Genomic DNA, 12,088 nt, shown 5'->3' on the forward strand with positions numbered 1-12,088 from the left:
TTTTGAACCCTACTTGGGTTTAGTATTAGCTCTGTCTGCCTCTTCTTTGCAAAGAACATCAAATCAATAACCTGAGAAGACAGAGTCTATTTAGCTGCGTTTTCTACCACTACTGCAGGATACCGCTGACAGTTACAGTGTTAAACTTCCATAGAGTGGAGGAAATTTTTGTTTTCTTTTTGCCTCTCACTGAACTATAAATAGTGAAGCTGATAACTCCACAGGAAAGAAAAACTAATGGCCCTAAAATCATTCAAGTGTTCTCCACCACTACCCCCTGCCAGGTTTATGAGGGTGAGGGCATTTTCCGCAAACACTCTGACCCCCACGGAACCCAACAGGGCCTATGTCTGGGGAACAGGGATCTACAACGCTGCAGAGCAGTTAAAATTCATTCTTCTTTCACAAGTTTATTATATAAATATTGCCACAGAAGTTAGATTGTTATGATGAAAAACCAGTGCCTTTGTAATTTAAAACTGATGAGACTAAGTTCTAGGAGAAGAAAAAAATCAACATGACAGCACTAATCCTTGCATTAGCACCCTTCCATCTGTGGTAGGCAGAAAGCAATTAATTCAAATAAATGTTCTGCCAAGATTATTATACCTGTTGCTGATGATTTGCTCTTAAGTCTAATTTGTTCAGGAACATAAATCATGATGTCAAGATTTGTGTGAGAGGCAGGAAAGTCAGGCTCATGGCAGACTATTCCACTGACACTGAAAGAGAAAACCCAGTCACTTTATATCTAATCGGTGGGATATTCCAGGTTTATAAAATACCTGAGATTCTACATGTGGTAGATGCTGCTTATAGCCTAATTCTGTTAAGAGTAATAGAAAAATGATTTTTTACTTTCTTTGGCTGTCTTTTGTGAAGGAATGCCTTCCTGAATCCATTTTCACTAGTACCAAATAATATGGAAGCCATAAACTTACTTTTTAATGGGTGATCGACCAACAATTTCCAAAACGTGCAGTGGCATCAGGCCTTCCAACCTTGGCTTCAGGTAGGTTTCTTTCCAGCCTTTTCACGACAGACTATGCAGTGGTTTCCTGGAAAAATAAGGAGTTGTCAGAAAAAGGCATTAGTTAAGAAGCACTGTAACTGAAATAAAGATGAATTCAGTTATCCGATTCACCACTTATTAGCTGAACAATCTTGGGCAAATCCCTTAATCCTCTCTGAATCAAAGTTTTTCATCTACATAACGGGGATGGTAATACTCCAGGTTTGTGAAAGTCAGCATTCAGTGGGATAACATGCTCAAAGGTTTGTGAATGCTTAATATAAACTATAATAATAGTACCAAACTCAAGGAACTCTGCTTGGGCCCATCATTGTACCCCTGATATGTACTGGCTAGTTTCTTGGTTGCAAATAATAGGAACAAACTTTGGTTGGTAAATTATGTCAGTTGTCCTACTCTAGTGACCTTTTACTGGACCCAGATGCAGTTCAGGAGCGCATTTCGCTTAGTTGTCCTGTCTCCTTAGTCTCAGTTCCCCAACCAGAGACTGGACCAGGGATTGAACCTGGGGCCCCAGCAAGTGAAAGTGCCGAGTCCTGACCACTGGACCACTGGTTCACTTTTGAAAAAGTAATGGCCAGTGATTTTATAGAATGTCTCTCTATAAAATTGTTGGTTTGATATTTGCTCATGATGTCAGGAGGCACATGATCTCAATATGCCTAATCTTTGGTGACATTACCTTTTTTTAAACTCTAATCCAAGAAATAAGAGAAAATTTAAATCTACATATTGAAATGGCCCACCATGTACTTCAGAAAATTGACACTAATCTATCAACTCTGAGACATATCTCATTAAAATTTTAGACTTTTAAGACAAAAGATCTTCAGGGCTTCCAGGCACAAGGTCAAATTACTTATATGAATAAGAAAATTTGCCTAGCATCAGACTTCTCATGTGTAATATACAAAGTACTGCGAGGGCAGAACAGCATTGTCAAGAAACCCAAGGAAAGAACATACAAGCCCAGAATGTTATATCTCAAACCATGGCTATAGAAACCAAGTTTCAATTTTGAACCACTCTTAAAAGACACAAAAATAGACAAATGAAAAGACATCTTTTTGAATAGAAAAACAACATGTATATCAGTCGGTGTGCTCCAGAGAATGTATGAAAAATACATATACACACACATATATACATGCACATTTATTTTAAGGAGCTGGTTCATGTGATTGTGGGCACAGGCCAGCAGGCTGGAAACTCAAACCTGTATTTCTATGCTAGACTTGAGGCAGAATTCCTTTTTATAAGAACAGTCATATTGGACTAAGGGCCCACCCTCAGTACTGGGCCCACTCCAGTATGACCTCATCTTAACTACTTACATCTGCAACGACCCTATTTCCAAATAAGGTCACCTTGTGTGGTACCAGGGGTTAGAACTTCAACATATCTTTGTGGTGGACAAAATTCAACCCACAACAACATCATAAAAATGTCAGTTCTTCCTAAGTTAATTAACACATTTAATCTGATCCTAATGAAAATAAAACTGTTTTTATGGAGCTAGACAGGTTGATCCTAAAGTTTATATATGAAAAACTAAGAGAACAGTGAAAAGGAAAAGTTACAAGGGTGAACTCTCTACCAGATATTAAAACATAAAGCCTCTATGATTAATTAAAACATAAAGCCTCTATGATTAAAACAGTATGGTTTATGCTAACGCATATATATGGAATCTAAAAAAAAAAGGTACTGATGAACCTAGTTGCAGGGCAGGAATAAAGAGGTAGACGCAGAAAATGGACTTGAGGAAATGGGATGGGAGGGCGAAGCTGGGGCAAAGTGAGAGTAGCATCAACATATATACACTACTGAATGTAAAATAGTTGGCTGGTGGGAAGCAGCAGCATAGCACAGGGAGATCGGCTCGGTGCTTTGCGGATGACCTACGGGGGTGGGGATAGGGAGGATGGGAGGGAGGCTCAAGAGGAAGGGGATATGGGGACTTGTGTATGCATATGGCTGATGTGCTTTGTTGTGCAACAGAAACTAACAGTATTGTGAAGCAATTATACTCCAATAAAGATCTATTAGAAAGAATAAAAAAATAGGGCTTCCCTGGTGGCGCAGTGGTTGAGAGTCCGCCTGCCGATGCAGGGGACACGGGTTTGCGCCCTGGTCCGGGAAGATCCCACATGCCGTGGAGCGGCTGGGCCCGTGAGCCATGGCCGCTGAGCCCGCGTCTGAAGCCTGTGCTCCGCAATGGGAGAGGCCACAACAGTGAGAGGCCCGCATACCGCAAAAATAAATAAATAAATAAAATAAAATGTTCCACTAAAAAAAACAGTATGGTATTGATGCACTGATAGACAAACCAATGGAATAGAACAGAAAGTCTAGAAACAGACTGAAGTACATACAGAAATTTAGTATATGGTAGAAGTGGCATCTCAAATCACTGGGCAAAGGTGATCTTTTGAATAAATGTTGGGGTGACAGGATACCCATTTGGGAAAAGATAAAACTAGATCCCTTATCTCCCAGCACACGCAAGAACAAACTCCAAATGGGTGAGAGATCTAGATTTTAAAGAGAGAGAAAGAAACCATACAAGTATTGGAAGAAAACAGGGTGAATTAGTTCAATGGCCCAAGTGTAGGGAACAGCTTTCCCAACTCGACTCAAAACCCAGATGCAATGAAAGAAAAGGTTGATAAATTTTACTATCTAAAAATATAATTTTTTTTCTAATTTTATTGAGGTATATTTTAGATATCATATAACATACCTATTTCAAGTGTACAATTCAATGATGTTTTAGTAAATTTACCAAGCTGTGCGACACTGCCACAAATCAGTTTAGAACCTTCTCATACCCAAGATCCCTCATGCACATTTACTGTTGATCCCATTTTGCACTCTGATCCCCTGAGCCAGGCAACCACTACTCTACTTTCTGTCTCTATATATCTGCCTTTTCTGGATATTTTATATAAACGACATCATATAGCATGTGGTCTCCTGTGTCTGGCTTCTTTCATTGCGCATCAGGTTTTTGAAGTTCATTTATGTCATAGCATGTATCCATAGTTCCTTCCTTTTTATTGCTGAACAGTATCCCAGTAATGGATAGACCACATTTGAAATGCCCGTTCACAGTGTGAGGCTATTATGAGTAATGCTGCTAAAAACACCACAAAAGAAGAAAATATTTGCGACATACCTCACAGATAAAGTACTAATATGTCTAATACAGAGAGAACTTTCAAAATGAGAGGGGAAAAAAGTCCAAAATTCCCATATAGAAACAAGCCAAAGACATGAATTGACAATTCACCTAAAAGCATAGTAAAATGGCCCTTAAACATGTGAAAAGATCCTCAAATTCACTCAATAGTAAGAGTGCAAATTAAAACTACACTGAGAACATCAACTAGGATGGCTGCGATCAAAAACAGAACAACAAGCATTACTGAGGCTGCAGAGACATTGGAACCCTCGTACACCGCTGGTGGGAATGTAAGACGTTGAAGCCACTTTGGAAAAACAGTCTGACAGTTTTTCAAAAGACTAAACATGGAGTTACCATATGACCCAGTCATTCCACTCCTAGGGATCTACCCAAGAGAAGTGAAAACATACAACCACATAAAACAACCCAATCAAAAAATGGGCAGAAGAGCTTAATAGACATTTCTCCAAAGAAGACGTACAGATGGCCAGTAGGCACATGAAAAGATGCTCGACATCACTAATTATTAGAGAAATGCAAATCAAAACCACAATGAGGCACTACCTCACACCTGTAAGAATGGCCATCATTAAAAAGTCTACAAATAACAAATGCTGGAGAGGGTGTGGAGAAAAGGGAACCCCCTTCTACACTGTTGGTGGGAATGTAAGTTGGTGCAGCCACTATGGAGAACAGTATGGAGGTTCCTCAGAAGAGTAAACACAGAATCACCATATGATCCAGCAATCCCACTCCTGGGCATATACCTGGACAAAACTCTAATTCAAAAAGATACATGCACCCCTATGTTCACAGCAGCACTATTCACAATAGCCAAGACACGGAAACAACCTAAATGTCCAATGACAGATGAATGGATAAAGAAGATGTGGTATGTATGTGTGTATATATATATATATATATATACAGACACACACACAATGGAATACTACTCAAAAAGGAATGAAATAATGCCATTTGCAGCAACATGGATGCAACTAGAGATTATCATATTAAGTGAAGTTAAAAAGAGACAAATAACATATGATATCACTTATATGTGGAATCTAAAATATGGCACAAATGAACTTATCTACAAAACAGAAACAGACTCACAGACCTAGAGAACAGACTTGTGGTTGCCGAGGGGAGGGGAGGACTGGGAGTTTGGGGTTAGCAGATGTAAACTAGCATATACAGGATGGATAAACAACAAGGTCCTACTGTACAGCACAGGGAACTATATTCAATACCCTGTGATAAACCATAATGGAAAAGGATACAAACAAAGAATGTCTACATGTGTATAACTGAGACACTTTGATGTACAGCAGAGATGGGCACAACATTGTAAATCAACTATACTTCAATTAAAAAAACAAACAAAAAACCCAAAAACCTTGTACACAGATGTTCACAGCAGCACTATTCACAATAGCCAAAAGGCGGAAACAACCCAAATGCCCATCAACTGATGAATGGATGAACACAATGTGGTCTCTCCACATTGTAGAAGAGTGTTCTGCCGTAAAAAGGAATGAGGTACCGACACACACACTACCACATGGACGAACCTTGAAAACGTAACGCTAAATGAAAGAAGCCAGACCTAATGTCACATATATGAAATGTCCAGGATAGGCAACTTCTTAGAGTCAGGAAGGAGTCGAGAGGCTGCCAGGGACTTCGGGGAGGGGACAATGAGGAGGGACTGCTAACGGGTAAGAGGTTTCTTTTCGGGGCGACGAAAATGTTCTAAAATTGATTACCGTGATGATGGCACAGCTCTGAAAACACTAAAAACCACTGTACATTTCAAATGGGTGAATTGTACGGTATGTGAACTGTACCTCAATACAGCTGTTATTAGAAAAAACTACAGTGAGATACCATTTCTCATCTATGAGGTTAGCAAACATTCTAAAGCCTGACAATATACTGTTGACAAGGCTGTGCGGTAACAGACACTCTTAAACACTGTGAGAATGCAAAACGGAAGGTGAATTTGTCAATATCTGGCAAAACTAGGTTTGTATTTACCCTTTGACCCAGCAGTACCATTTCTAGGGCCTTCCTCTTAAAATACACCAGTAACAACAAGAAAATACAGACACAAGGGTATTCAGCATTATTCGTACTCACCAAATAGTAGAAACTACCCAAGTGTCCAAATCAAGGCTACTGGCTAAATAAACGATGATACACCCACACAATGGAGTACTACATAGCTGTAGAAAAAAGAATGTGGAAGATCTGTGTGAGGTGATGTGGGGTGGTTTCCAGGATATACTGTAAAGTGAAAAGGAGTTTAAACAGTCTGTTCCCATTTGTGTAAGAAAGGGAAATAAGTAAATATGCACGTATCTCCTCACTTTTGCAAAAGGAAACACAGGAAGGATGAACCAGAAAACAATGTAGTTAGTTACCTGTAAGTTTGGGGATGGGGGTGGACAGCATGGAATAAATTGGGGAGAAGACAGCCCTTGCAGGGTGTATCATTTTGTGGAGTTTAATGCTGAAAGGTCAGAGGAGACAGCTTCAAGAGGCTCCCACTGTCCAAACATGGGCTGATTAGGGCATCAAATTAAGGGGACAGTAAAGGATCATAACCCACTGAATAAAGTAGGAATCCAGGAGACCACCTTAATAATAAATAGGTAAGTATATAAAAAGGGGGAGAAGGGGGAATTCCCTGGCAGTCCAGTGGTTAGGACTCGGCACTTTCACTGTCAAGGGCCCGGGTTTGGTCCCTGGTCGGGGAACTAAGATACCGCAAGCGGTGCAGCACAAACAAACAAACAAACAAAAAATGGAGGGAGAAGGGAGGGTCTTCCTTATAGTAATGCTGACGGATATACATGGATGGACTGGTGGAACTGGAAAATCACCACTCTGCATCCATCACAGTAAATATGGATTTGGAGAAGATGGACGCTGAATCTATGGGAGAGAAAGTCTGACAAGGAGCAGGATATTTACATAGTCTTAAAGTAATTACCTACTGAGCGTTTATTAGCTGCAAGGGGCAGTCGTATCTCTGCAGTGGAGAAACTGGACAATGCCTTGACTAGGTAATGAAAATGGACATTACCAGTGAGGGGCAGACAGACACGTGCTTCTGGATGTGATACTCTGGGAAGGACACCGATCACTTTGACAGTATTTTGGCTGAGATGTGACTCTGTGAGGAAACATCAGGCAGGCCCCAACTGAGGAACAGTCTATAAAATAACTGGTCTGTGCTCTTCAAAAACGTCCATGGTATGAAAAACAGAGAAAGGCTGAGGAACTGTTCCAGATGAAAGGGGACTACTAAATGCCCTGCATGGGTCCTGTACTGAAGAGAAAAAATGCAATAAAGGGCATTTTGGGGACCACTGACAAAACTGAAATGTGCACTATAATTACATAAAATATTGTATACAACATTTCATCAATGATAACTATACCGTGGTTACATCAGAGAATATCTCTGTTCTTAGGAAATACACAGTGAAGTAGTAAGGAGTAAAGCAAAATGATGTTTGCAACCTACTCTCAAATGGTTCAGATAAAAAGTAATGTGTGTTTGGATTATATATATATAAATATGTTACATATACAGATACACACACACACACACATACACATGCATATCTATAAAGAGAACACTAAAACGAACATGGCAAAGTTTCAACTTGGCTGCAGTGGTTGGTACTGTGTCAACCCGGTTGAGCCGGACCGTGGTTCCTGGAATCGCCTTCCCCGCGCGATTCCAGGGAAGAGCTGGCTCAAACATCACTGCAAGAGGTTTGCAGCAGAAGGAAACTGACTCTCAGAAGGCGGCAGGGTTAAACGCAGTGGAAGGCAGGCAGGCAGGCACAGAGGTGCTGGTGGACTCCAGCTTGCTCTCTTCTCTGCTCCGTGGCCAGCGCGTCCCCCTGACTGCGGGGCTGACCCCAGCGCCTCTCCCCAGGCCCAGCACTAGACTCCTGGTCAGCCTCCCTTCAGGGCCCAGGCCCCGCTTTGGCTCCTCGCTCTGACCGGCTGTCGACTCTTCCTCCCTCCACCTCCCCCATAACATCCCCAGCTCCGTCCCGTCTATTCGCTGCAACAAATCCCTTCTCATCCAGCGGCCCTGCTTCCCGGATAGAATCTGACCTTGGTGGATCTCAGGAAAGGGTATATGAGAATTCTCTGCATTCTTGCAACCTTTTTGTAAGTGTGAACCACTTTCAAAACAAAGTTTTAAAATATCAAAATTTTCAAAGATTTAAAATACTTGATGATCCTTTCAGTAAAAGGTTAACAGAAGGTTTTTTCATTTCCGGTGCCAAGACTATGTGTGAGGAGTAGGCACTGACCTATTTCCGGTGACAGACAGGACGCTGCGAATGAGGCCCTGGCAGGGGAGGGGGAGGAAGGCCTGCAGCCTTCTGCTTCTTTCACCACTGACCTGATCTGAGGACACAGGAATAAGGCAGACATGAAACAGAAGATGCGGAGGAAGCCACGGTCCACTGGGGGCCGGACCCAATGATCCCCTCCTGCCACTCAATTGCACGGAGGGACCCAGACCAGACCAGGACACAGGGGGCGTTTTATAGCTAGAGAAGCCGAGGTATAACACACTTAATTGACGTCCTCTTAGCTACTGGAAGACGCTGCATAACCACGCAGGCTTCAGCCACTGTATTCACATGTGTAGGGGGGGAAAAACGGCATAAGAAGGCAAAAGATTAGAATCAGGGCCACAGATGGCTCTAAAATTACTTTTTGCGGTAACTGAAAATAGCAGAGCCAATATATCCGCCTACTGTTTTTTTTTTAATTTTTATTTATTTATTTATGGCTGTGTTGGGTCTTCATTTCTGTGCGAGGGCTCTCTCTAGTTGTGGCGAGCGGGGGCCCCTCTTCACTGCGGTGCGCGGGCCTCTCGCTATCGCGGCCTCTCTTGTTGCGGAGCACAGGCTCCAGACACGCAGGCTCAGTAATTGTGGCTCATGGGCCTAGTTGCCCCACGGCATGTGGGATCCTCCCAGACCAGGGCTCGAACCCGTGTCCCCTGCACTGGCAGGCAGACTCTCAACCACTGTGCCACCAGGGAAGCCCCTGCCTACTGTTTTATTCATCCAGCTTCTCTCGAGGCACGGTGCTACTGATTCCCTTTGGTACAATGTGAGAGCAAATATTCCAAGGAAATCAGCATAAGATATGGCCAAAACAAATTTCATAAAATACCTAAATACTAAATGTTCAGTTTTCATAGCCATAATTCAGGAATAGTCTTATGTTTTATAAATGTTGGCCAGCATTCCAGGGAAGCTCTAATGAAATACAATCTGATTTTTGTTTTAGACCACAAGACAGAAAATCATTTAAAAAATAAACTGCTAGGACCTCCCTGGTGGCGCAGTGGTTAAGAATCCCCCTGCTAATGCAGGGGACATGGGTTCCAGCCCTGGTCCGAGAAGATCCTACATGCCGCGGAGCAAATCCTGTGCACCACAACTACTGAGCCTGTGCTCTAGAGCCCGCAAGCCACAACTACTGAGCCTGCGAGCCACAACTACTGAAGCCTGTGCACCTAGAGCCCGTGCTCCTTAACAAGAGAAGCCACCACAGTGAGAAGCCCGCGCACCACAATGAAGAGTAGCCCCTGCTCGCCGCAACTAGAGAAAGCCTGCGTGCAGCAACGAAGACCCAACGCAGCCAAAAATAAATTAATTAATTAAATGCTGTCATCATTACAGTAATCCTTTCCCCCCACCCCTTGGGCCGCACTGCAAGGCTTGTGGGATCTTAGTTCCCCAACCAGGAACTGAACCCGGGCCACGGCAGTGAAAGCGCCGAGTCCTAACCACTGGCCCACCAGGGAACTCCCATTACGGTAATTCTTGATTCAGGCAAGAATCATCAATGGATGCTAAAATATTTGATGAGGAAATGGATATTTACATAGTCTCAAAGTATCTCCCCACAAATTACTTATGAATTACAAAGGGGGAAATACTGACTTTACAGTGGAGAGACCTAGTGAACATTACCTTGCTCTCACTAGTCACCAGAAGGCCACCTTCGTCTCACTAATGGCCATCATGTGCCTGGTAAGGTGCCGCGCCGGGCACAGGATGTCACTTCTGCGGGGCTCCTGCCAAACATGAACTCCCTGCACGTGGTCGTGAGAAAACATCAAGGGAACCCAAACTGAGGGACATTCTATCAAACCACTGGCCTGTACGCTTCTAAAGTGTCAAGGTCATGAATGCTGAGGAAAGGCGGAGGAACTGTTGTAGATTAGAGGAGACTACAGGGACATCACAATTAAATGCAATGCGTGACCCCAGTCTGCATCCTGGACTGGAAACAGAAAACTGTGACACAGGACATTTATTGGGACAATTGGCAAAATGTGAATAAGGATTGTAGATTACAGTACTGTATCAATGGTAAATGCCTTGCTGTTGATGGGTATATTGCGGTAACGTAAGAGAAAGTCCACGAGCGTCTGCATGCTTAGGAAAAAGACACTGAAGTTCTGAAGTTCTTAGGGGCAAAGAAAACCATACAGTGAATGTGTCAGAATGTTAACAGTTGGTAAATCTCGGCGAAGGATATACATGAGTTCTTTTCACACTTCTTGCTTTGTCATTCTTGTTTTAAACTATTTAAATTTTCCGTGAATGTGAAATTATTTCAGAATAAGAAGTTAAAAAGAAAATAAATTAAAATCAAAAGGTGTGCTCTCCATGGTCCAGTGCCCTGGAACTCACTGAGCGGCCACGTGGGTCCGGATCCTTAACGTCCAGCAAAATGTCATGAGACCTGTAAACCTGGAATCTTCGTTAGAAGACAGTATGCGAGGGCAAGTTTTCAGTAGACTGGGGAAAGCTGGGAATCTTAGTATTTGCCAGTCTTCTCCCAGCGCTTTCCTTTGAAAGATGCCAGTGAACTTGCCCTCCATGTTCATGCGTCTCAAGGTGGAGCCACACAGCGGGCCCTGAGAGCTTTATGTTGGCACAGAGAGTAGAAATGATAATAATGGTAGAGAAATACTATCAATAATAATAATAAACCTTTAACTGCTTACTCTCATCTATTAAAATACAGTGAAATATACAGCAGCCTAATTTCCCTGTGGGGAAGGGTAATCATCCCAGGACAGCATTACTGATGTTCTCTAATCCTAAAACTGTTTTGTCACTATCTTTGCCAGGTAGGATTCTCTACAGCTTTGCCCATTCCTAGCCTTGTATCCTTCTCAAGTCTCCCCAAGTTCCATTACAGTGTCTTACCCTCCATTTGGGCCATTCATTGCAACTGTAACAACCAACAAATATCTACCAGGCACAAACCTTACACAAAGACTATATTTAGCCAGGCATCTACCAGCCGGGAATCTACCAGGAAAGTCACTTAAACGTTGCCTGTACCGTTGTCTGTACCTCCGTTTCTCTAGCTTTAAAATGCCCCTCTGAACAGGCAGATCTTGTCTTGTTCAATTTGGGCCAAATCCAGTCAACACATTAGAAAGGCTTGTGGGGAGAAGGAATATTTCATTCGGTGATACTTTCGCTGGCCTAAGGGAACTTACAACATAGTTGGAAAGACAGAAACACATCAGACGTTAAAGTGATTTGTGCAGAGGATTACAGTGAGAGAAGGAAATCTTAATCCTGGTCTACCATGAATTCACCGAGTCACCGTGGCAAATGACACAATTCCTTAAAGCTTCCTGCCTTATTTGTAAACTGAGAGGGTTGGACTGGACGATAATAATGATAACAGGTAAAATTCACTGAGCACTTCTTATACACCAGGCCCTATATTAAGCACTGAACATGGACGAACACACTGAAACCTCACCATACTGCTGTGAGGTAGGTACC

This window comes from Stenella coeruleoalba (assembly GCF_951394435.1).
Source record: "Stenella coeruleoalba genome assembly, chromosome: X".
In the NCBI taxonomy this organism is placed as follows: domain Eukaryota; kingdom Metazoa; phylum Chordata; class Mammalia; order Artiodactyla; family Delphinidae; genus Stenella; species Stenella coeruleoalba.